A 23,765-nucleotide genomic window follows, 5' to 3' on the forward strand; every position below is an offset into this window, starting at 1 on the left:
GTATTGGTCATGGGTGACTCCAGTGTGGGAGACACGGATGTTCCCCCTCACCAGGCTGGATAAGGAGTGAGTTACGGTTAGCTGCCTGGCAGGTGCCAGGATCTGTCAAGTCATGCAAACACTCAAGTCACTCAACAAGTACCAGTATGACTCTGTCATAGTCCATGTGGGGGTGAGTGACTTTTAGATGTACCTCACTGGAGTATTTGAAGAGACATGATTGAAATCTCAGAATGTGAGAGTGTTCAATCTTGCCGTTTGTTCTTACACCTGGGTTGGCCGATCTCGCTCGGTGTCGGGCCGCTGGCAAGCTCTGCACGAGAAGCAGGAGAAGAGACCAACCTACTCCCAACTCCCCCCTCTCCTCCTCCAGATCTAGTGCAGTGCAGCGTGCGCTCCAGATTTGATATCAGATTTGATGAGCTCGGGGCCAACTCAAGCTAAGATTTATTTTTCTATTATTTTTTTCTAAAAAGTTGTTCAAAAAGTTGTTCCTTAAGTGTGTGTGTGGTGTGGGGTTTGTTCTCGAGTATATGTTTTATTTATATACTTATTATATACTTTATTAGAGGCCTCCCCCACCCCTACCCTTATGACTACTACTGGCTTGACTACTTTACTGGATTTTTAAAAATTGTTGGAATAAACAATAAATGAATAGACAAATTTTATGGACTGGACATTTTACTGGCTTATTTACTTTGACACATGTGAACTTGACATGTCTGAACTGGCTAAGCTGCCCTTTAGAAGATGGAAGATGTCTGTGAGAAATCATAGAAGTTCGCTCATGTCTTTGGCCTTCTCACTGTCTTGGCCCTCTCAGAATGCAGCGTGAATTTCAGTGGAAGGGGTCATGACAGAAGTGAAACAAGAGGTCGGATGGCAGGCTTTAAACATGGACTTTGGGTCTTTGATCGATGCATTCAAGAGGCTCTGGATGCATCAGACCAGACATCGTCATCCAGGAACTCCGGGCTCAGGATGAGTCAAAGTTCGACCACCGGGTTCAGAGTCAAGTCGTTCTGTGACGGTTCCACAGACTTCGAGCCTCGAGTCATGGGGGAACCATGGAGCTCCCTCCCCTTCCTCCTTCTTGACTGAGGCTCGTCTTCGATTCCTTCCGGCCGTTCTTCTCTTCCCTCTCCTTCCAGATGTAGATCTCCTCCCAACACCGGATTAATGGAGACTGTGGCCTCCCAAAAGAATCTCTGTCATCCCTCCTTGGTGTCTGTCTCTTCCCAGTTGGTGTGCCTTCTCCACCTGTTCCTCCGCCTCCGCTCTGTTCCTCCTCGCTCTGGAAGCTGATCTGTCTTGATCGTGGGAGGCTCGAGTCTCGGTGCCAGACTCGGCTCGCTCCACTCGTCTTTTCTGCCATCGGGCTCCGTTCACCTCGACTCCGGTCTCGCATCCTTGGGTCGGGTCCCCTTGAGAGTCGACCGGTTTCGGGTCGGACACACCTCTTGCCTCCGACTCTCTCTCCTCGGCTCTCGCCCTGAGAATCGGCTCCGTGATCTGTCTCGAAGGGTATTCTTCCGATTTCGGTGACTTTCTCGCGGGACCCGACTCGGGACTCCCAGGGACGACCGGCCCGGGTGTTCTACTCAGACAACCAAGATTCTCAAACAACCTCTCCTTCCCCTAAAGGACCGTTATCCTCCCAGAGCCCCTAAGGCTCACCCCCAGAGTGGATGGGAGCTTCTCACCATCCCCTGAGCACCTAGTTCCTCACAGTGTTCTTGGACCCCTCCCTTCCGGTTCCCTCAAAAGAATTCTGTAAGAGGAGACCTGGATTTTCCACACTTATCGATTACGCGCTCACTGGATGGGTCGGACACAGAAGATTTTAAAGTCTTGCCGTCATTGATGTCACCTTTTTCCCCTTCTGGAGATCTAAAAACCTCTTCCTTTGTAGTCAGAGGTCCTTCGACATGACAAAAGTTTGCTGAAGGCTTTTATATGAGGATGTCAATTTCCTCCTGAGGAGCTCCCTGAATCGATGAGTTGATGGAGCTGGTCACTCCGAGAGGCCTGGAAGGAAGCCTGGGAGTGCTAAGGCCAGTCCTGTATGGCCGGCAGCCATATATTGGAGCCAGTCCTAGAAGCCTAACCACATCAAGTGGGCCACAGTACTAGACCCAGGGCGAGTTGGGGGCAAAAAAGGGGATGACAGATGCTTTTCCTCATCTGTCCATCCAAGCACACAGATCTAGAGGGATCCATCAAGATGGGAGTCTCATTTAGTTCAACGGCTTCCTTTCTAGATCCAGTTTCTATTTGTTTCTTCACCACGGGCCCAGCCATCTGTGACCCAAGAGCGCTTTGCAAAGCCAGGGTACTACGAAAAGATGATGCAGTCGCAGAGAGGTTACTACAGTAGCTGTTACCCTTACATCTATTGCAAACTCAGACATAGGAACATAAAGAGAAAGCTTCACTAAGGATCTCTGGTAGGGTCACAGCTTCAGCGATTATCTTAGTAGACAATCCATCTGAAGCAGGTTTCTTGCGGAAGCCTGGGGAATCGCCTTTACTAACGCCCCATTGATGGTGCTTCTCTCTTTGGCCCCAAAGTCCCAAAGACCCTTGCCGGTGTGAGCAAGAGGAAGCAGAGGGTCAGTTTCCTCAAGGGGCCAGAGGGAAAAGACCTGTCCCCCTTTAGATGCACCTTTTGAGTCCCAATCCGCCACCAGGAGAAAGAGGAGCCCGGGGGGGTGATAGTTTTCTACCCTCAGGAGCCTGGAAAACAGTGGAAGGCGCCCACCCCCTGAAAAGGGCAGCCGCTGCAGTGGTGGAAGGCGGGATACAACTTGGGGGTGCCCTTTCCAGGGATCCTGAGATACCACCCGACTAAAGGCATTCACTAGAGGGAATTAAGCACTCTTTATACCTGCAGGCCTGGCAAAATCTTAAAGCCTCCAGGATGGGTAAAAAACGTCTTTGAGCCAGCTAAGGAATATTTCTCCTATGCTACCAAGGGACTGATCCAAACCCCCAGATGTGCCCAAAAAGAAGAGATCTAAGAAGCTCAAGTTCGCCTTAGCCAATAGAAAGGAGTAATCCAGCCAGTCCCACCTAACCAAGGATTCCACCAAGCAGTGAAAGCCGAAGTTCCAGGATTGAAGGGACTCAGGCGATTCTGGACTCTGAAACAGAAGGGGGATTAGTCAACTTAAGAAAGCCAGGGACTTATAATGCTTCAACAAGAGCTGAAAGGACCACAGAAGGGCGACTGGATGTGCTCTCCAGATCTGAAGGCTGTCCTCGCCACCCCATCAAAATGGCTTCTGTCATCCAGAAGACTACTGGCAAAACTGGGCCAGGTGGTCAGCGGCCACTTGGCTCCCCTTTGGGAGCCAGCCACTTTCTTTGTCCGACACCAAATTCTTGCACGGCCTCAGTCTTTCCTACATTGAGAATGCATGGCGGTGGTCTTTTCCACGAAAGCATGACTGGCTAGAAATTCTAAAATTTCATACTACAGCCATCTGGCTGGAGTACTGCAGCATTGTGTGTTCCCTGACCGAATTTCGCTAAATTTAAATCTGTCATACTACAGCCATCATAGCATATCTCATTCATAGGAGCAGAATTGGAAGAGCATCTATACCATTGGAAGAACTGGTTCAAAAGGTCTAATTCACGTAAGAGTTGCTATCCTCTTCTTCTGTCATCAGAAAATGACACACAACTTCTTCTGAAGGACCGAAATCTCATAGCCAGCTTCTCTTTGCGATTGCAATCTTTAGACTGCACAACTCAGTTCTACCCAGACAGGTTTGCTGCATGGCGTTCACGCACGCTTCCCTGACACAGCAATTCCATCAACAAACAGATACCAAAAGGCACCTAGCCAATGCTATCCAGAATCACGCAGTTCCTGCGGGGGACCACTTTGCTTCTTTCCTAGACCCTACGGACTGCACGGACTTCCCTTCCCTGATAGGGTGGGGGGCATCTTTCATATGAGGGTGGTCAAGTCTGAATGGACCAATTTAGGCCAAATCTGCATCAATTAGGCGGCAGAGAGGGCATGAGAATCTACAGTTGCAACACTCGTTTCCTTCTTCCTGCAACGACTATTGTGCAGTTCATCCGGACAATATGCCCGTGGTCAGATACGCAAACAGTCCCAGGGGAACCAGTCTCATCAGCCATGCAGACCCGCCATGAGAATCTGGGCATAGGCCTTGAGACGAGTCGCTTGGGAACCCTCCAATGAACGGTCCTCACATCTACGTCAACCCGACCTACATCTGGCCTCGGGCTTCCCCCTCACAGTGGTCCCTCAAAGTTGCAGCCTCCCAAAATTTTTAGCGAATTGTTCTATTGGAGTAGCGTCTTTTGCGTCTCCAAAATTCGTAAATGCAGAAGCTATTTTGCCCTACTACCTCCAAAAACCTTTCTCGGACGCTGGTTTTCTGCAGAACCCCCCAGACCTCCTGTATCTTTCTCCCTTCATTGCCCGCAAGCCGCCCTCCCTGATCTGTTTGTCCTTCTTCCCTGAAAGTATTCTCATTGCACCATTCCAACCTCATCAAATCTGGTTTCCTTTCCTCGCTGGCTTCATCGAGAGTTCAGCCTCCTGGACCGGGCTAGCTTACTGGCTCACTCGTCAGGGCTCCCCGCATACCGCTAACTTTCTCTAGCTAGTTTACCCTTGAATACACTTCCCTACTTAGCCGGTTGGATCTTTGAAAGACTTCAGTTCATATTATGGAAGTTCTCGCCACCATCTGTCCAACAGATCAATTGGAAGCATAAAGCTTCCCTTTCCAACTTGACTAAAGTTTTATCCTAATTGTTAATGAGCTCCACTTCCTTTCAGGAGCAGTTTAACCGAATCTTTCCACCAAGGACCTTTCATAAATAAATCTGTTTCACCCCATTAACCATTTCCGCTTTTTAAATAAAGAATGTGGGAGCCATTTTAAGTTCTTTGTCCATGGAATGTACCTTTCTGAAAGGATCTTTCCATTTGACCATCTTAACAGATCTTACCCTTCACCTTGGAAGGCATCTTTCTTATTATCTAAATTGATGTGGAATCTGTTTCAACAGGCTCATTCTTTGCATTAACCGTGTTTATCTGGAAGAAAACTTTCTTACCTTAATTTCCCCTTGACCAATAAGTTTGAGTGCAGCATCTACTTTCTATTAAACACCCTTATTTGATCTTTCATGGATACAGAGTATCTTAAGACATCCGTCCATTCAGTTCCCACCCTTTTTTCAACTTTAGGTCAACAGTTCCATTTTATAAAAAACCATATAATAAGTTGGGTATAAGTTACACAAGTTGGATGTTCTTAGACAACTTATGATTACCTGGATTTTGTTTCCTAGCACAGGAATACAGCAGGACTTTTAGAGCAAGCTCGCAGCAGGAAGTATATAGCAGTTTTTACCTGCACTTTCCAAATTAGACACTGATTTGTGTCCTTTTGTTTTGGCTGCTTGAACAAACTTACACTGTCAACCCCAAGGGTTTCTATTCCAAAGCAACAGTATCTACATTTATATCTCATACGGCTAACACAGCCGCTATCTATTTATATCACACATTCAGCGGTCATTACAGTATACAGAATTTTCTCATTTGCCACTTGACTTTGTTTCTATATGTCTCTGTGCCTTTGCCACCACTGTGCTTCAACGTTCCTCCGAGTTCTTCCTCAGTTTGGTGAGCTAGGGGCAGCTACCCAGGCTCTGGTCTTTTATGCGAGACCATAACGCTAAGCATTTAGTGTTTGTGTATAACCATATATATATATATATATATATATATATATATATTATTCTACGGCCTATAAGGTGTTGTGGTAGTTAAACGTCCAATAATTATATGTCACAGGTAGATATAAGCCTAACCTTAAGCAGCATTCTACCTTCTCCAAGGATGATGCCATATTACAAACAAAAATTGATTGACAATTGGCTTAGCTTCTGGTGACAGCCCAGGGGGATCCAATATCTGTCAGCCTGGGAAGACATGGTCAACAGGCCATGCTGCTTTGCCAGGGATGGCCTACACCTGTGTCCTCTAGGCTTTGATACTGGCAAAGGCATTAGCCACCCCTATTGTACCTTTTTTAGGCAGTGCCAAAATAACCAACCTCCCAACATAAAATTCTCTCTAGATAAACTTAAGGTACTGCTGCTTAATGCTAGGAGTCTGAACAAGAAACTGCACTCCCTGGAAGCACTTCACACTTTCTAAGGTGCTGACATTTGTGCAGTCACCAAGACATGATTCATAAGGAGCGGAGAGCACCCTGGCCATGCAGGGCTACAGTGCCTTCCAGAATTTCAGACCACAAATTGCGTGTAAAACAACCAAAGGAGGAGATGTATCCATCTTTAAGGATAAGTGCATGTCATGACTGGTCAAATAGTTTGACTCTCTTGAGCTGCTCCATATCTAATTAACTAAAGACAAAGCCCCCTACCTCATCATAGCTAGCTGTACGTCCCCTACCAGAAAACAGGAAAAGCATACCACATACCTGCCATACAGCCCAAGTGGAGTCACTTGCCATACAGCCTAATACCTTACACATGGGTTATTTTAATTATCCTACCATCAACTGAGAAAGTATAACACAAACATGCTGGTTCAGAGGTTCATGGACTTTGTCAATGCATATGCTCTGGAACAGCTAGTCAGCACACCTACAAGAGGCTCAAATGTCCTGGATATAGTACTCACTAACATGGGAGAACATTGCACCCCCCTCCCCCCCGTGATGTCCTCCCTGGTAAGATCGGACCATAAATCAGTCTCGTTCAATGTAATTTTAAGACCAAATACCCTATCAAACTCAAACAGTGTTTCAAAAGACAAATTACCTCCTACTAAATGATGGCATAAGAAGTTTCAAAGCCCCCTTGAACGCAGATAACACAGACTACTACACAGAGGTGTACACCCATGCCCTGTACAACCACTTAAACAGATTTAGAGAATCAGCTGTACTTGACTAGATTAAAACCAGGTTTTGCCAAAACAACAAGCCACCTCGGTGGACCTCTAGTATAAAGAGGCTATACAACAAAAGAAAGAAACTAGTGTCAAGTAACAAAAGGGAACTGGTTCAGCAGAGGAAAAAAAATCCATTGCTAGCTTCAACAAACAAATTAGAGGTCTTGTCAAGTCCTCCAAAGCTAAATATCAAGCAAAAGTACTTGGAAGACTGTTCTCCTTTTGGCCCTTGCTTCATTTGAGAGTATCTGAACGCCAGGTTTTTATGGCTGTTCCTCCTTTTAGTTTTTCATATGACAGGGTGGCTCTTCGTACTAATCTTCCTTTTACACCCAAGGTGATCATCAATGAGTTGTCTCTTAATCAGTCTTTTACTTTACCCTCCTTGTTTTCCTTCTCTGCAGTCTGCTAGTGAGAAGGGTCTTCACACCTTGGATTTACATAGACAATTCAGACATTATTTGGATAAAACTAAGGCCATTCACAAATCTGAGCAAATTTTTGTTTCCTTTCTTCCCAGGTCTTTGGGTTTAGCAGTTTCTAAACAAACCATATAATCATGGATCTTTAAGGACATTTCTTCTTCTTATTCTTTTCATGGTAAATGTCTTTCTGCCTCTGTAAAGGCTCATTGTACCAGAGCTGTTGCTTCCTCTGGTGGATTTTTCAAAGGACTGGAGCCCAATTCCATCCTTGAGGCTGCTACTTGGACTTCAGTCTGTAACTTCACTAAACATTATAAGTTAGATGTTATTTGCAAATCAAGAGCTGGTTTTACCAAGCTATACTGCATTGGTTTCTAGAGGGGTCTTCTGTACCTTCCTCCTCCCATGTTTCCTCTTGAGCTTTTGCACACTCTTACATAAATAATACTGCAACAGTGATACGGAAGGACATAATACAGTTGTGAAAAAACTTACCGTAACAGTAGATGTCCTTCTCTTTATATTGCAATATTCGCTCACTCCCCCTCTCCTCCCCCTTCTGCTCTGCCCTATTCCTTTTGCCTTCCTGGCCAGGAATTATTTTCTTTTTTCTCCTTCTGGATGCACATGTTCCTCTTAGTTCCTAGTGACAGTTGTTCCTCCTGGGGCTTTTCAGTTCTTAGGTATTTACATCCATACATCACCTTTATGCCTTTATGCCATATGCCTTGCATAGGGAGCATACATGTGACGTACAAGGTCTGTAAATTCCTAAGGCTTTGGTATACTGGCTGGATGTTGGGCTACCCTTGGCAGCAGATTCTTTATGTAAATACTGTAATAGTGAAGAGAAGGACATCTAATGTTATGGTAAGATTTTACAGAAGTGTACTTTTCCTGGCAAATCACTGATAACTGAAGTCACTAAATAATGACATAAGGTTGAGTTTTAGACTTTTTATCCTTCAGAAGATTCATGTTAATGCAATCCTGTTACTCTAGCAACTTTCCAAGTTCATAACAGCAGTATTCAAAATCTGGCCTTGTTGTTGGCCCTTTGTCCCCCTGTTATTTCAGGCTTTATCCAGATTTCCTGCATTAAGAGGTTGGGAGGTCGTCTATGATTACACTGGGCTCACCATTTTGGTTTTTAGCACAATTCTCTAAAACTGTTTTTATGGTCTTCAGACCCAGAATGTCTGATTTTTTTCTATTAGTCATTTCCCTTTAACTCAAAAGTTTAATGTGATTATATTCCTTCTGCTTGATGGAATTATTTCCTTTTTGGGGTTTATTACAGCAGTATGCCTTTCTTGTGTCAGCTTAACATGAGAAGCAAGAGTTAGTCCACATTGTTCTAATTCATGGTTGCTTGTTCCAGATATTTGCTTTGGATGTTATTTTCAGCTTCCAGATGTTTGTACTTTGTGATTAGCTTGGGAATAGCACCATATGGTTTATTCAGTAGTACCATACTGATTATTCATCTTGTAATACAATATTCATAGGTTCATAGGTAGATACTAGGCTATTGGCCTTAGGGCCTATATAAGCCTAGCCAAAAATGTACCCTAGCGTTCGCCACCCAAGTTGTTTTAAAATATTTCCTGTGATTTTGAACTCTGAAGTAACTGTGATTGATTACTGAGTATTGTCTTGTTCTTTTATTATTTATTAAATATATTTAAACCTATATTTGTGGCTATCTGTGAGACGTATTTACGCTCTTAGCGTACTTGCATATGTATTTGGTGACACTGCATAGGCCACTCCAATAGCTTTGCTTGATCAAAACTACCATTTGGACTATTAGTAACAGTACAATGGATTTGTTAGTGATGTAAGCTGTTTGCATGATTACCAGATGCTGTGACTTTTCACCTTTTTTTGAAGATTGAATAAAACAGCAGTCAACATGTAATTATGTGCACACACATACACACGTGAGTGTGTGTGTGTGTAAGTGTATATTGACTAAAACTGCAGTTGACATACAGTGATAAACTGTGTGTAACTAAATATACATGTATATTTTATATATATCTTTCATATACATGGTTTCAAGTCATTCTTTTGACAAAGCAGATCATCGATTGTGCATTTTGGTTGTTCATTTGGTCAACTACTGCTTTTGTTAAGTGTGGAGGAAAGGGTTTAGCCCCAGTGCTGTATGGCCTTTCATAGCATCATAGCAGTTATGGAGTTGGTATATATATATATATATATATATATATATATATATATATATATATATATACACAAGTAAAGGGATGTATGTGAGGGGGCTTTGCCCACTCATATAAAACACTTTACTTAACAATATTTAGGGTTGTTGATTGCAAGTCCAATTCTATTTTTGTTTAGGTTATCATTACTATTGCTACTGTTAGCTGTTCCTGAGTGGCATAGTCAAAATGATTTTGCCTACTATGCAACTGAGGGTATTTTAAAATTGTTCATAGGTTCATAGGTTAGTACTAGGCTATCAGCCCTAGGGCCTATACAAGCCTAGCCTAACATTTCCCTGGCTATTTCTTCCCACATTATTTACTTTCCTGGACCCCTGTCTAGCAGATCCCTGGGTGAATTCTTTCTCCCATCCAATCATCAAGGTTCCTCTTGAAGAGGTCCAAAGAGGCACTCTGCTTGACATGTATGGGCAATCTATTCCAGAGTCTGGGGAGTCTCTGGGTCAGGAACCTATCCCTCCAGCATGTTTTGTTTATTGTGATGACAAGGTTTAGATCCCTGGAGCGTGTGTCTCTGAGGGATTGGGATTTCTTTAAGTGTAGCATGTCCAGCAGCTCTGGGTTTGACATGGCCTTGTATGTTAAGCAGAGATCGCCTCTGAGCAGACGATATGTGACAGAGTACAGCGTACAGAGTACAGAGTTGATTTGTTTAAATATATATTTTTTCCATTCCCATTGTGCCTGCTACTTGGCTGAGAAGGTTTCATGTACCAGCCCTATACACAGATAGACAGATATTTAGGGAGGTAGTCAGGTAAACAAAATCACAGGTTGAAGTGTGAGTAGATCGTATAAAAACTGCCCAGTTGATACTGTCCTTTTAATTCTGTTTTCACGGTTTATCCTGCAGTCTTGGTTACTGCACCATAGTTTTTTTGTTTCTTCATATTTCTGACAGTGTACAAGCAGTGTGATAACTAGGTGCTTAATGTAATTCTGATGTAAATACTAGATGTTTTGACAGCCACCACTGCTGTGAGTGATAATTGTATAACATTAATATTTGCACATGTACAATTTTGATTAACAGGAAATAATATTGACCAAGAGATGGCTGTAAATATAGAGCATCCTATTGCTTTTATTAAGTGACAAATAAAAAGCACTTCATACTCTGTCTAGTTACTCCTCAAAGATTCTGAACTGTTTGCCTTTTAGTTGCATAAATAGCATTTATGCAGTTAGACAACTGTTAGAAAAACATTTAATTCACTTCTCACACATAATGATCTGTGGCACTATAAATCTTTTTGTCAGGAGTATCCCTCTTTAACATTGATTTATTTTCTCCGAGACCTTGACATTTTTCTACTTCTGTCAGATTGCAGGTTTTATCTTGTTAATAGCCCTGTGTTATTTCAGTGTAATTCTTAATGTGGCAATTAAAAGAGCTTGTTAGTTTGGAGTGCAGACTCCTAGGGACACCATAACAGCTGTAAAGCTCTTCTTTTTAAGACATTCTGGATAACATCAGCCCAAGAAGGCTTTCAGTAAATAAACAATTGATCACTGTGCATTCAAATAACTACTCTATGGCTAGGCTTCCATGACTCATCTGTGAACCATTCCTGACATCTGAATGCCATAACATTTGGAAAATGATAGCCGTTTCCTGGAGATTCTCCTATGGCAATACTTGCCAGGGCCAAAGCTCTAATGGTTTGTTATTATGACCTTTGTTATTCCATTAAGCATGACAGCTTTTAAAATATAATGCACACGATTTTAATGCATTTTTACCCCTAACATTGACCTTAAATCTTAGTTTATGTTACACAAAACTTTAATGAGAAGTCATTTGGGATTGTCATGTAATTAGGGTAATTCTAACAATTCTGATCTGCCCCATGCTATCATTAATACATAAATAATGCAGTAATGGATCTTGCTAATATAACAAATAGTTCAGTCATCTAGCACTGTGTAAAAATTTCTGTTTAACAGCACTAGCCTTCTGACAGCTAGGTCATAAAAAGAACACTATGTAATCAAAGGCTTTGCTCAGTGAAAGATAATATTTCGTTCAGCTAGTCATGTTATTTCCAGTTATGTTTCACTACAAGTTTTAAAATAATAAACATTGTTTATTTTATGACGAATGTTCCTCCTCCTAATTCAGCACAGTTACTTCTTTAGGAGATTTGTTCCATTCTGCCCCTAAAATAAATTACTGAGCACTGTGTAACACAGTTTTAGCCTCCCTAATTCAAAGCATTCTCTCTTGTATAACCATGACAAAGGAACTTTGCTGGCTTTGTGCTTATCTGGTTTAGGGCAATGCTAGATGAATCTGAAAGATGAAGCAGAAAATATATGCAAGAGCCATTTCTTACTGTTAAGTGGAGCACATGTCAAGAGCATTCATTTGTTTAAGGTTTATTTTATATACAAATGCTGAAACAGGTTTTGGGGATCTGTAGCTGACAAGAGCAGCAGTTGAACAGAGGTGTCTCTTCATATTGAAGATTATCCTTGCTGAAGTTCGTTTGCTGTTTTAAGCATTGAATTACTCAACAGCAGTTTGGAGAAGCCCTTCACGCACAAGCTGCAACACAGCATATTTCCTGAGCAGTACTGAGATGGAAAGCATAAATGTAATTTGTATACAAATAAAAACATCCTCCATACCTTTGGATGACATGTTAAAGGCAAAAGTTGACTTGTAATCATGGATGATGAGATCTTTATGGTGAAGGATTATTTTGGAGATGCCCCCCCCCCCTTTACCCTTAACACACAAATTTGACAGAAGCATTAACACCACAGGTTCATAGGTACTTACTAGACTATTGATTTGTGAGGATCTTAAGAAGCCTAGCCTTACATTCCCATTGTAATCTTTAGCCCTTATATTTTGCATATGAATAACCCAGAGGTAGGCAGAACAAGGATGTGTTGGGACTTTTTCTTCTGGCCCCTTTCCATGAGGGACATGGGATGCTAAACTGGGAATGAATTTGCGATTTCTCATCCATTCATCCTAATCATGTTTAGAGTAAGAAGTATATTCCTTCATGTGGAGTGGAAGATGGTTCCACAAAAGAGGTATTCTGCATGATAGTTACCTATCCCTAACATGTTCAGTTTATGTTGCAAGAGATTGAGATTCTTTGAGAGGGTGCTCATGTTACCAATGGATTTGTGAATAGGTCTGACAGGATAAGGTCTGCTGAGTCTCTATACTAATTTTAGCAGCTACAGAGAAGAGGGATAAGGCTTTGAGATGGTCTGCATAGTTTTTGTGATTCAGGCTTTTGATTTTTTTTTTTAGTTAGAATGCATTATAGTTGCACCATTTAAGTGTTTGGACAGGTGCATATCAAATGAGGGATTATATCCAGTGATCTGCTCATATGAGAGCCACATACAGTGGAATGATTACATCCCTGGACCTGGGCACCATACTTTTAGATATAAGCTGTGCATTGAAGAAGGACTTCTTATATTGGTGGATATGTGGTGATCAATTCATAGTCAACACAGGTTCCTAGATCACTGATTACAGGATCAACTTCCAGTGGTATGTTGTCAATGTGACAGAGAAGTCATGCATGCCAGAAGATACAACTGTAAATTTCTTGCCGTTTAGTTTTAGTCTGTGGTTTTGACACCAGCTTTTTGTTTGGTAAAGGTGCCTATGTAGGATTTTGGTGTCCCTTAGGAAGTTTGCAATGGCATCAATTTTGCAGTCTGCAAACTTGTTCAGCCATAAACCCTTAACATTTCCCTTGATATCCAAGAAGTAAATTCTAAACAGAAGTGACCTGAGGACTGAATCCTGGGGTGCACTATTAGTGACAGGTCTTTTGGAAGAGCTATAGCCACCCACCCGTATTTCCTAGGTTCTGTTTGTGAGTCGGTTTGCTATCCAGAGAGTTACACAAGGATTTACATTTTGCTGGGAAAGTTCATCTTTGATACCCAAGTGTGGGATAGTATCAAATGACTTTGTAAGGCCTACATATGCAGTGTGCACTAATTTGCCCTTATCTGTTTAGTCAGTAGCCTCTTACTGTAGCCAATTCATCAGTCAGTTTTAGTAGGTTAGCTTTGGCATAATCTTTGAATACTGAGATATTGGAAGATGTTTCTAGCTTCAATCTTAAGCTGGATATAACTGATCTGTGGCCTGATTTGATTAAAGAGGAAGATATAATTCACTCCCAAGAAAATGGATGAGTTTTGCAATACTCTTTATTCATTCTGTCTCCTGCAGCCAAAAGCTGGCATCTGGTAAAGTATGTGCTGTACTTGTAGTGGCAGTCACATAATCAGTGTATGAACTTCCAGAGGTGGTTTTGGGTAGTGTGCGTTTGTTTGTGAGTGTAAGTGTGTCTGTGTGTGTGTTTTCTAATATCTTAGTCTGTTATCTTCAGGGGCACTGAACCCTTTTGGGGGCCTCATCCAAATGTTCTGTGGTGTGGTCTCTACAATATTCTCTGCACAGCTGCCCTGTCTGCCTTGCTAGTTTACCTTCTGGGTTCTCTCAGTGGTTGTTCATGCCTTAGTATCATCCATGTTACATCACTGCAATATTCTTTTCCTGCAGTGGCTTTTTGTGGGTCCACTTGATCATACAGTTGAAGTTGTGCTTGGGATTACCAACTTACCAATCACACTGTGCTGCCTTTCTTGATGACTAATAGTCATTGCTAGAGGAAAAAAAAACATTTTAGGCATTGTTTCTGTAAGGGGCTCTGCCCCTTGCACCCCCAGTCTCAATATATACTACCTCAGAAGTTGCAGCAAGTCAGAAAAATATTCTTCTTTTCTCTGAGTTGGTTTACGTCTTTCAGAAATACTATGCTTAGAGACTGGGGTTGTAGGGCAGAGCCCCAACATTGGGATGACTGATAGATAATTATACTCCAGCAGTCTACAACATAGAAAAACTGTCTGTAGACTCTGTGTAGTATAATTATTTTAGTAAATTCAGGTATACTCCCTGTGTCACCTGCAGCTAATGCAGAATGCTGCTGCTGTAATTTTAACTAAAGCACTTCAGACAGCCAATATTTTCCCTACAGGTCTTTATTTGCACTTGCTGTAGGAGTGGATCACCTGCAACTTAGTAGTTCACACATTATGTAGTGCTGTGCATTCTAAGAGCATAGTTAGGCTTTACTAATTCAGCAATACTGTTAATATGCTAAGTCAACTGGAGAAAGCACTTTCACCCTTTTGATTCTTGCCCTGTGGTATTTTATTACTCTGTAACTGTGTGAATGGTCCCAGCCTAAGATACACCTCTTCACTAACACCTATGTTTTGTTTTAAACTAAACATTTTAATAATCTCTGTTAAATATTTTTACATTACATTATACATTACATCATAGGTTTAACATTTTTAACCTTTTCTGGGGGGGGGGGTTGTATGGAAGGATTGGATGTTTTTTTTACTATATAAAGACTTTACTGGTTATGTAATTTGTTCTGAAGAAGCCTGGGTGTATTCTGGGTGAAAGCGTTTAACGTGTTATTTTGTGCTATATTGCATTAAACTGCACTGCTTTTACTGGTTTGGAGCCTCCTTTTAATTTTCGTGGTTTGTGCTACTTGGAGATTCCTTGGTCGTATTTTTGGAGGCACCATGATGGATAGAGCGGAGATTTTATCGGGTCTATATCACATAGTCGAAATTCTGTAAGTTCGAACACCACATGTTCGAACTTACAGAATTTCGAACACGTAAAAAAAAAAACAGAAAAGAAAATAAAGGGTTGTAAGGAGGGGGCAAACCCCCCTGCACCCCCCACTCTTTAAATATACCAACTCCGAGACCGCACTACAGTACGGTAAAGAGAATTTTCCCTTTGCTACACTGTAGCGTGGTCTCGGAGTTGGTATATTTAAAGAGTGTAGTGCGGTCTTGGAGTTGGTATATTTAAAGAGCAGGGGGTGTGGGGGGTACCGGGGGGCTTGCCCCCCTGCTTACAACTGTCAGAAAGCTGTTATTGTTTTTTTTTTTTTTTTTTTTTTGTATTCGAAGTATGACAACTTCGAACATATGGTCTTGACCATATAACGTTCGAAGTTGTCATACTTTGACTACATGATATAGACCCGATTTTATCTACACAGGAGAATATTTTAAAAGATAATGAGACTGGGACTGACAATACCCCGGTGACGAGAGGTGAATTCAACAAATTAATGGACGTACTTACATAGATAGCTTCTATCTTGTGTTCAGGACTTTCAGGGTTGCCAGGAAACCAGCAACAGTTCATTGGTGGTTCCAACAGCCAGTCAGTGTTCACCCAGTTGAGTGGTTCTACACAAGATGGAGAGGTCGAGGGAGATGGCCATGATGCTGGAGACACATTTGCAGCCTGAAAACGCTGGACCTTCGAATTTAAATACTTCTAGCATTGTTGGGGACACTTACAACATTTTGGGTGGGTTTTGCTTTGATGCTTGGACTGGTAAGAAGTTCACCTTTACTGAAACCAGCCCTGATACAAACGAGACATTTTTGGACGTTACATTCTTTTAAAGACAATCTACTTGCTTTAAAAAATATTCAAATGGAGATTGATTACTTAAATGAGTGCATTTTAGTTAGGAGAGTTCTGAAAAGGCTTCATTTTATTAAATACCCCAACAATGTGGAGCTTAATAATGTGTTTCATAAGGAATTATTAGAATTGTTTAACAATTTTGGTGTAGAAATGTTAAAAATTATGGTTAGGAATTATGAAATGAAAAGGGAAAAGCTGCTTAAAGATGTGAATGTTTTGCATAACCAGATCACTACCAATTTAATGTTTAATGTGAAAAAAGTTAAGTATGCCAGTGTCTTTAAAGAAATTGACCAGCACTGTAATAATATTATAAACAAAAAGATTAGAAAACTACACAGGGATTTGATGGATTTTAGGGAAGGGAGAGAGTTTCCTAAAACAGCTATGAATCATGGTTCTGGGGAAACAGCAACTGAGTATAATAGGGACATGAATGTAATGAATTTCGACGGTACAGATTCCTCGCTCCCTCCTGAGAAGAAGTGAATGAATAGCCCAGAGACAGGTACACAACAGCAACAGTGGTTACAACCAGTTGAGGGGAGGGAGAGGCAGAGGAAGGGGATAGGAAAAAAGGATAAATCAACAGTGGAACAACAATTTCAGGAGGGATTTTCAATGGGATCAGTAAGAAGATGATCACAAGGCTTGGAAAACATCCTGGTAACACATTCAGGTATACAAAACAGATTAGGGAATTTTAGTATATTTAATTATACAGATTTGGAAATCAATAGTCAACATTTGAAATTATTCACTAAAGGATTTCAGTTTGTTCCTACAAGACCTTTAAGTTTAGTGAATACTTTGATAGATGTTAAACTGCTCTTAAGGAAACTGAATTTGAATCTTTTCTTTAAGGGGGAGATGAACACCAACCTTGACTTAAGCAGGAGAAGTGTTTTTAACCCTCCCCTTAACCCTACTCTTATAATCTTTGAGGAATTAGTGGAGAGAGATATAAGGAAGTTAAATTTAAAACAAAATGTTATTAATAATTTAGTAAAGTAAAAAGGAATTAGTACAAGCTCTTATACAAAAAATGTGGGGTTATGAAACCCAACAAAGGGGGTGGTGTACATTTGATGGATTCAATTGATTATGAGGCATATATGTTTAAGATTCTTAATGATGATGCCAAATACAGCATTGTTTCGAAAAATGAAATTACAGTTGCTTATTCTGATTGACTATTTTATGAAAGATCATTTATTGCAGGGAACGATAGACAAAAATTGTTTGAATTTTTACATGTTGTTAGACCACATATTCCAACATTGTTTGGTGTACCTAAAATGCACAATATTGAAATCCCTTTCTTTCAACCAATTGTGGCAGGGGCTGGTTCAATTATGGAACCTCTTGCACTATATGTTGATTACCATCTAAAGAAGTTTGTCAATTCCATGACCCATATTTCCAGGGACTCCTGGGATTTTTTGAAAAATATTACTCCAGATAAGTTTGACAAGGACCTGGAATTTGTTACAACTGATGTTGTGGAATTGTTTCCCAGTATACCACATACCGTGGGTTTACAATGGTTTCAAGAGATTTTACTAGAAGTGGGATATTTGGGAAATTACCAAGTTAACTTTATGTTGAAATTTATGGAAACCATACTAAGGAATAATTATATGTTTTCCAACGGGGAATATTACAAACAGGAGCAGGGAGGAGCAATGGGGGCCACCTGTGCCCCCTTATATGCTAACTGTATATTGTATTACTGGGAAAAGAAATTTACTTTTAACACTAAATGGTCAGGGTATATCATGTTTTTTTACCAGGTTCCTGGATGACATTTGTCTTTTTTGGATGGGTCCCAATGACAAACTTCGAGTTTTTGGTATATGTTAATAATATCACTGAAGTTTTGAGATTCACCCCTACTTCATCTATCAGGCCATCAACTATTTGGATGTCACCATTTATAAGGATTATAACAATAGGTGTTTTCAATCTAAGATTTTTCGGAAAGCTGCATTTTCGAATTTTTATTTACACTTTAATAGTGGTTATCCATTTTCCCAGAAGATGGGGATTAAAGGACAGTTGATTAGGGCCTCGAGGATGTGTAGTGAAACTGACACATTTAAGGAAGAAATACAATTTTTAAAGAACTTTTTGTACAAAGGAGCTATCCCAGTGGGTTGATAGACAGACTGGCAGATGTAGTGAAAGATAGGAAACGAAAATACAATTCCCTATTAAGAGTGGGTAGGGATGTGAGTATAGTAAGGGAGCAAGGTAATCAGTGTTATAACATGGCTTTTATACACACATTCTTCAGCATCTTTGGGTATTGAGAATATCATCTGGAAGTATTGGGGAGTGTTAACAGTGAACGATGACATAAATAAATTCATCCCTAAGGAACCCACATTTATTAGAAAAAGGGATATGAGCCTGAAGGAAATGTTTGAGAAAGTGGAATATAGGAACTCTAACCAGAAGAGGAGAAATGGAACATTTAGGTGTGGGTTCTGTAATCAATGTACCTATATGGCAGACAAGGAGGAAATGTATTTAAAAGCCAGGGATACATTATTAAAAGCTTCTGGACATTATAATTGTAATAGTATGGAGGTAGTATATCTTGTCACATGCAAAGCATGTTCCAGCTTCTATATTGGCAAGACGAAGAGGAGTTTGAAGAAATAGGCATATGAACATTCATGATATTGCACAAGAAAAAGAGATTAGTGCTCTGTTTAAGGACTATAAAAACTGCAGGAATGCTAGGTTTATATTCTTTGGGGTAGAGCAAATTCTACATAATCCCAGGGGTGGTAGCGGGAAGCCAGATTAGAATATAGGGAGTATGTTTTGGTATTTAATATTGAGTTGTATTTTTATTTATGTATTTTTTTTTTGACATGTGACGATTTGTACATTACACCATAGGGTTAACATTTTTAACCTTTTTGGGGAGTGGAGTTTTGTATGGAAGGACTGGCTGTTTGTTCTGAAGAAGCCTGTGAGTGTTCTGGATAAAAGCTCCTAACGTGTTATTTAGTGCTATATTGCATTAAACTGCTCTGCTTTAACTGGTTTGGAGCCTCCTTGTTTTAATTTTCATAGGCTGAGTGTTCCATTAGTGGATTGTCGTTACACTGATCTTGTGGACACAAACAATGAGCTTACTATGGAACCAGACATTATTCTTGTAATACTTACCACAGCTCCTGAGTGGATTAACCCTCTTGAACCACCAGTGCAAGTGGATCATCTGCACCATTTAACCAAATACAACCTACTTTGAGGTCGGATCCCCACAGAGAAGACTACATTTTTTCAAGGGAGTCAGTTGACTTCCAGCTTAGTTTGGCAGATCTGCAAAACTGTGCTGAGGTGAACTATGGCTGTTTGGTGAATTTTTGGTCTGGTATTCTTCACTGGGAAGTTGGTAATTAGTGAAAGTGGTGCTGTCACCATAAATAAAGCTCCATTCATTTATAGATTCGTTCTATGCACCCTTCATGGGCCCAGTTACATGTAAGTTGTTAGAACCTGCATGTTATGGAACCTTGTATAACCCTAAAATCCCTCAAAATCAAATTTTTGCTATTAGTTTCATATCTGTTAAGTCCAGAAGTCAGAGTGACCACACCAACCCACAGGTGTCAAAAAAAGTGAAATTTATTAAGCACTTTCATCTCTAAAATACAAGACTTCTTCAGAATAAACATAAAACTTAGTAAATGTTTAAATATACTCTCCTGTAAAATCATAGGCTACTCCAATCCTAACATCCCCCCTTTTTTAAAAAATTCGTAAAGTAAAATCATTCATAAAGGTAAAAACATACAAAACCACAATTATATAAGAATTTGATCCCTTGTCATAAAGGGGATTACATACATTAAATGTAAAATGTTGATTTGAGTTTTAAGACAGCGCAAATGGAAATTCTATCATTAAGACCAGGACAAATACTGGCACTCGTCTTAACCTGCCATTTCATTTCCAAAAATTCCAAGTAATCATCAAAAGGCATCTAAGACTTTTTGCCTGGCCAAATTTATTAACTCAAAAGTAAAGCATGTCTTGGACCACTGTCCTCATTTGTTCATGTACTCCTGGGATTTTGTATCGAAAATAAGACAGGATTATTATGATGACAACTTATTAATGGTAACCACTGACATCTATGATCTCTTCTCGGTAATTCCACATGAACAGGGTATTGACTGGATTTATGAATATTTATGTTGTAACTCTGACCTAGAACACAACACTATTCTTACTGTCAGGACATGTATGGAACTAGTCTTGGAGAACAACATTCTGACCGTTGATGGACAACTATTTAGGCAAGTACAGGGGGTGGCAATGGGTGCTTGTTGTGCCCCAGTAGTTGCCAAGATAGTTTTGGCTCATTGGGAAGACATTTATATTTTGAATTCACTTTACAACAAATCCTGGATACTCTATGGTCATTATTTAGATTACATTGTTTTGTTGTGGAAGGGGAAGATAAGTTGGCCTCTTTTTTTGGACTACATCAACACCACCACTTCCTTCTTGAGATTCACTATGAGTGTGGACAAAGACTCAACTATTTGGATGTAACCTTGAGGAAGGATTACAGTACAAATAACTTTGTTTCCCTGCTGTATAGGAAACCCACATATTCTAACTCACTTATACACTTTGATAGCTGGCATCCTATACATAAAAAAAGCCCTAGTTAAAGGGCAGTATGTTAGATTAGCCAGAATGATATCTGAAGTGGATTACTTCATTAGTGAGTGCAGGGTGTAACACGGAATGTTGATTAAAAGTGGGTACCCTTAACAGTTTGTAGAGAACATCATGAATGAAGTCAAAACAGAGACATGGAGGTGTATATTGCACACTGTTGAGTAATAGGGCAGGCATGGGACAAATCTGTCCTCCCAACAATGAGAAGAAATTTGAGAGGGTCCTTGTCTTTCCATTCACTACAAATTTCTTGGAGATTTGTAACATTATACAAAAACACTGGAATGTTTTCACACTGGATTCAGATACATCCACTATGGTTGGAAAGAAATCTCACACCAAATGGAAAAAGTGGAAGTTATAAATGTGGGAGATGTCCTCAGTGTAAATTTATGGCAAATATGGAACAGATTAATATTAGGAATTTTGGTGTGATCAAACCCAGGAAGAAGTATTATTGTCTCTCCAAAGGGGTAGTGTACGTGGCGGTGTGCTAGCCCTGTGATAGGTTTTATATAGGCAAAACTAAAAGGGCTATAAAACAGAGAGTTTATCATCATATGTATGATATAAACAGTAAGAACAAAAAGAATGCCCTTTTTAGGCACATTAAAAACTATCCTACCCACTTCTTTAAATTCTGTATCATTGACCCTGTTGAACTAGGACAAAGAGAGCGTTCATTTGATGATTACTTGGAATTTTTGGAAATGAAATGGCAGGTTAAGATGAGTGCCAGTCTTAACGTTAGAATTTCCATTTGCTCTGTCTTAAAACTCAGATCAGTGTTTTGCATTTAATGTATGCAATCCCCTTTATGACAAGGGGTCAAATTCTTATATAATTGTGGTTTTGTATTTTTTCACCTTTATGAATGATTTGCCTTTAAGATTTTTTTTTAAAAAAGAGGGGGGTGTTAGGATTGGAGTAGCCTATGATTTTACAGGAGAGTATATTTAAACACATGTACTTGGTTTTATATTTATTCTGAAGAAGTCTTGTATTTTAGAGATGAAAGCGCTTGATAAATTTCACTTTTTTCGACACCCGTGGGTTGGTGCCGTCACTCTGACTTCTGGACTTATCAGTTTTTGCACTTGTGACTTTTGAGTTTCATATCTGTGTATTTCTCAACCTATCTTCTGGTTGCTATTTTTTCCTAGGCCTCTCTCTTACCTTGCCACTTTTCTGTGCATTTCTCTGCTTAAACACTTCTATTGATTGCCAGTTTTGTACCTGTTCCTGTACTAATTTACCAAGCTCACTACCCTCCTTGCTCCCTCAGGTGCATCTCTACATAGCTGTAACTGTGACTAATCTACCATCCTGTTGGTTCTGTTTGTGTTTCAGTAGGAGGTTAGCATAATGGTTAAGGTGTTTACCTCAGAAACACTAGATATACGGCTTGATTCTCACCTTTGAGGGAAATTGACCAGGCTTAAAGTGGACCACAAGACAGGCTAGCCTAGTACTTGCTTATGAATCTTGTTATGAGTATATCAATTGTTATGAGTATATCAATTTCCTTTCTGTCTCTTGAGTTGTGTAAGGCTTTTGGTCATATTTCATTTATGCTTCACTTTTTCACATTCCCACTCTGTTAGTTTCTTTTTTTCCTTCTTGTTTACCACACATTATTGGCTGCCATTTTCTGTTATTTGCCTCTTTCTCTTAGAAGTTAACACAGTCCTGTTCCTACTTATTTGTTTTTCCTGTAGCTGCATCATTATCTCACTACACTTGTTTTGTGCCATTCAAATATTTTGAGCATTCCTCTGCCCTACAGTTTCATCTCCTTTCTTTTGATTTCAAGGGATGCGACTCTGCAAGTTTATAAATAAGACCATATCAACTTATAGACACTTTAATAAATCTCTCCATGTTATCAAAGTAGCAGAAATGAAGAAACATTTTGGCTTTAATGAATCAATGTGTTTGGAAATAGACAAGTGTAATTTTCCCTAGACAATGCTATAAGTGCAACCTCCTAAAGCCTCATAGAATCATTCCACTTGAAAAAAATTTACACAGAAAACTAGAAGGTTTGGATCAAAAGTTTAAGTTCATTCCTCACTGCAAGTGGATCATTCTTTACAAGATCATAGGAAATGCAAAAGCAATTGAGTCACTGGGTCATTTATGCCTTTCCAATACCCACTGTCATGTTGTGCCCACTTCTCAAGAAGTGCACAGAAGGTCACCCCAAAGTAAATTTATGAATACCCAACCAGTCATCCAGGTTTGATTTAAGGATGCTAGGTTGTCACTTTGTTTAACATGCAGAGGAAGTTTGCTCTTGAGGTGGAGTAGACATTGGGATTTTTTTTTCTCTCCAGCATGTTTTATTTATGTGCTAATGGAGATTTACAACTCTAGTTCTAGTAGTAACGTAGCTACTTTACTTGTGAACATCAAGAAGGATGAGCTTCTTAATGGAATGTGCCACATGTGGGCCTATAAGATGCTGTGTAAAAGGACAGTATTTCAAACCTTTCCTGAGCGCACACTGTGAGTGCTTCATCTGGTTTGCCCTACAGAGAATCTTCATTTTGCATGGAATGCCAGTGGTAACCAGTGTTCTGTGGATGATGTTGACAGCTTCTGCTGACACTGTTTCTCCATGTGTTTGGTCATGATCATAACTTGTTGAGTTAAGAAGCTCCTGTCTGTCAGCTGCTTTTATTACAACCCTAAATCACAATGTCTTGCCAATTTTGTGTACGTAGTACTTGTATGCCTCTGTGTCGATTGATTTTTCTTGCTGTAGTAATAGACCCTTTCACCAGTCTGTTCTTCCCTTCTGTGATGTGCTGTGTGGGTAGCCCTTCTGTCTCCAGGACCTCCCTCCTAGGTGCACTGTTGTATATTTAGGA

Source organism: Protopterus annectens, chromosome 1.part2, assembly GCF_019279795.1.
Source record: "Protopterus annectens isolate FY-2018-M chromosome 1.part2, PAN1.0, whole genome shotgun sequence".
Taxonomy (NCBI): Eukaryota; Metazoa; Chordata; order Ceratodontiformes; family Protopteridae; genus Protopterus; species Protopterus annectens.